At 37.0% G+C, this 4,025-nt stretch overlaps 1 long non-coding RNA gene across 1 annotated transcript; it reads left to right on the forward strand.

Annotated features, from left to right (window-relative positions):
- Positions 1-2,794: 2,794 nt before the first annotated feature.
- LOC107046278 lies at positions 2,795-3,915 on the forward strand. The gene is made up of 3 exons (XR_001461533.1): positions 2,795-3,053; positions 3,288-3,649; positions 3,702-3,915. It is a non-coding gene; the product is annotated as an uncharacterized LOC107046278 (long non-coding RNA).
- The last annotated feature ends 110 nt before the right edge of the window (positions 3,916-4,025 follow it).

Here is a 4,025-nt window from a genome sequence, read left to right on the forward strand (position 1 = left end):
AGGGGAGAAGTGAATTTTTAATTACCGGGAGTCACTGTGCGCCGCAAAACAATTATTTTTCTTACTGCGCTGTTATTTCCATGACAGGTTCTTCTATTTTTCACAGAGATTAAGGGAGGAAAGAGGGACAGTTGATGGGGAATTTAATTCTCCGTCGAACTACTTTTTTTTCATCCCTTAATCTCAATTAGGAGGGGAGACGTGAAAAGTAACTGTGCGCCGAGAACAAAATTATTTTTCTCACTGGCCCATGACTTTGTCGTACTTTGTATTTTTTTGTTACAGAGATTAAGGGATGTAACGGGGATCGATTGATGAGGAATTTAATTCTCCATCACACCCTCTGTGTTTCATTCCTTAATATTAATTAGCCAGCAAATGAATCACCTGAAAAACATTAAGAACATGCTGAGGACGAGGAGGACACAAATTCCACTCCGAAACTATCCCTGTATCAGCGGGACTGCTACTGCCGAGTTACCCGCACAGGCAGTTTGCCCAGCCGTCAGATTCGACCGTGGCGGCATCCCTCCGTTGGGGTCGAACTACTTTTGGCTTGGGGTCAGTCTAACCCCGAGATCTGAGCCTCTACTTTAGTCAATCCTCTTTGGCAATGATAATAGCTTACAATATTACACCTATGGAGAAATCAATGAAAACAGCCTATTGACGTGAATACACTTATTTAATTGACTTTTGGAAAAAGATTATTTATATGGGCAACCAATTTTGTTTTCGCGCAAGAATCAACGAAGACAAATTTTCGTTTTGTCCGAACTGATATTGAATTATCTATTACCATCTGAGCAAAATTACCGACTGTAGAATATCACCAGCATAGTTCCATCGTCGTGCTCAAAGAGGATAGGCCTGTGTAGAGGCCCGGATCGGGGGTTTGACCAGATAATAGGGGAGATTGCTCAGGCTTATCGGGATGGGTCTAAACTAGGTACATCCGCAAATAATGGTACAGGAAGTGGCGGCCATTTTTCTCAGCAGTTTCGGGGGTAGGGCCATCTAGAATCACTGTAGGGAACTGAAAAAGAGAATTTCTTTACCTGTTGTGAAAATTACCGATCGGAGAAGGGAATGCGAGTGTCCTCTATCATAATTTTATTGTAACGGAAAATTTGGATGTTTTATAGATGGCGATAGAAATCCACAAACCATCTTTCAACGTTCTGTCAAGGGGTGCTCATCCTAAAATAATAACGAGAATGTGCATGGAAGCTATGTGCCCCGTTTTTTTCAAATAATTAATTAATTGTTAATGAATTAATTTATTGTATCGATGATGGTTATTCACTCTTTGAATTTAATCAGATATTTTTTTCGCAGTGCTCTATAATATTTCTTATTGCTGCCTTAATTATATATAATTGGATTAACCTAAATTACCGGTGATGGTATTTAAATTTTAAAAAAATGATAAATAAATCGTTGTTCATTCTATCATCCCATACAAATAATTGTTGTTAATGTTTATTGTTAATAATTGGAAAAAAAAATTGGTTTCGGCGAGATTCGAACCCTGAGCCTCCAGCATATAAATCCATAACCTTATCCACTCTGCCAAAGGAGGCCATTTAACTTGCCATTTAGTTTTATCTATAACACGATAATTATTAAATTTTATATTGTTTATGCATATAGTCCACCATAGTTCCAATTAATATCTTGTTTCTTCATTATTGGTGACTATCAAATAATCAAATAATTATTGCGAATAAATATAAATGATCTCGATAGAATCATAGATTGGTTTTCTGCATAAATTTTTTCATCATGTACTAATTAATTGTTTACTATGTCAACGAAGGTTATTACAATATTCCATTCAATCAAATCAATTATTGGAATCTGCCGTGAAGTGTTTTTTAATACCTGGCATTATTTAATTAGATTTGTTTGCATAAAAGTCAATATCAGATATTAATTATAAACAAATCACCAAAATTCCATCATCCCATGAGAAACTATTTGGATTATTACGCTTAATTACTTGTAGTTGAATCATCAGAAATTACCGGTAATGGCATTTGAAATAAAAAACAATTAATAATGAATGGTTGTACACATATTATCATCCCATAAAAATAATTGTTGTTAACGTTTATTGTTGATAAATGAAAACAAAAAAATTAGTTTCGGCGAGACTTGAACCCTGCCCCAAAATATTATGATTCCCATAATATTATCCACTTATTTATTTTATTTTTTTAAATCACTCTGCCAAAGCACTGTATTTGATTTGGAAATTTAATTATGCCTATACGATGGTCGTTATTACTCCTTACTTTTTTTTTTAATTTTCAAAAAATTGAAACGAATAGGGACTTGTATATTAATTTATTTTTTGTATTATCAAACAGTTAAAACAACGGTTGTTATCGTAACGTCACGACCGTTTGCAGGTAGTTTGAAAAACACTCCTTTTCAATGTTCAATTTTTTAAAGGAATTCATGGCGTTTTTTTATTAGAATTCCCTACGGCGAAGTGTAGTACTCCACGCCGGAGTTGAGGGAGGGAGTAGGCGAAGGGGTCGGAGCCAAATAATAATATTAATTTTTGAGAAAAAAAGGATAATTCCTCGGTAGACATTTTCATTTCTTTTATTATGGGAAATTTCCCTCAATTAAAAAAAGTTATGCTCGATTAGTTTTTCACTCCGGATTCATACCCACCAAAGTAATAATCGTATTTGGAGTTTCATTCCTGGAAAAGAGGGGAGTAATTCGGAACAGCCATATAGAAGGGAGGCAGCTCAAGTCATGAACGCCCGACAAACGACCTGACCATGGCAGGTGTACTCGTACAGGTATAAATCGATAGTCCCTACTCAGGAGAACTCAGTCGCAGGACTACTCCTCGCAGTTTCAACATCGTCACCGTCATCATTCAATCGAAATAGTGTTACGTGCATTTTATATTTTTGTAATTGTGTGTGACGTCTCCAGAATGAAAAGACCAAGTACGAGTGTCCTACCTACGGAGATTATTATTCACATATTTAAATACGTTCCCATACTATGGAAGATTAAACTGGAAAGAGGTATGGGCATCTTCTCTCGTTGTCTTTATAGAAAGGGGGGGAACATACCTTCATAGTGCCCAATTGGGACAGTTTCAAGTTGATCGCCAGATATGGGTGAATTCGCCAAACATTGGTTCAATTTAATTACGATTTTTTTTTTTGGAAAAAGGTGAAATAATTGAATTTGAAAAAATAATAATTAATTCGTTTCATTAGTCCTAGACGCTCTGCTAAATTCGAAACTCATCTTAGTTTGCAGGCAATGGCAGGAGGCGAGCAAAGCTTCCTGGAGCGGTATTAGGCGATTAATTGTCGTTTCTCCCCGTCGGCGCAGAAACTCCCTTGGCATATATGTCCAAAATGATGAAATATATGTCTCAAGATATGACCAAATAATGATGGATGCCATTCTATCTCGTATTGGGCACAACATCACCCATCTATCATTTGAGTTGTTTTCTGTCGATCTGGATAAACATTTCTTCCTACTCATCGCGAAACATTGCACCAATGTGGAGAACTTCAGCAGCAGCGGATGGCAGAAATCAGCAGAGCTGAAGCACTTACTTTCTTGCAATACAAAATTAAGATCCATTTACTTGGATGGAGCAGAGGTGAGTTTAAGCGCATTGCAAGGCCGGAACTGGAAATGTTTGCAATTACTAGGTGGCATGCCGATTTGGGAAAAGGCTTCGAAGGAACGAGTAGTGGAACTCATAAATGGCAGTTCCGATTTGGAAGATTTGAGACTTGACACATGGTCGGAAGAAATTCGTGATGCCGTCGTAAAGAAGTCGAAATTGAAGTCCCTGGGTTATTGCGAAGAATTGTTTCGCTATGGTCGACGTCCGGAGTTAATTAATTTCCAGGGAATGCGATTATTGACAAGTTTGGCCCTATGTAATCTCGGGATAAAGGTGGATTGTGCAGAACATTTCCTCAGAATGCTCATCCAAATATCCCTGTATTGTCCAAATTTCCAGGAATTAT

Source organism: Diachasma alloeum, unplaced genomic scaffold (assembly GCF_001412515.2).
Source record: "Diachasma alloeum isolate Michigan unplaced genomic scaffold, Dall2.0 Dall_scaffold_01265, whole genome shotgun sequence".
In the NCBI taxonomy this organism is placed as follows: domain Eukaryota; kingdom Metazoa; phylum Arthropoda; class Insecta; order Hymenoptera; family Braconidae; genus Diachasma; species Diachasma alloeum.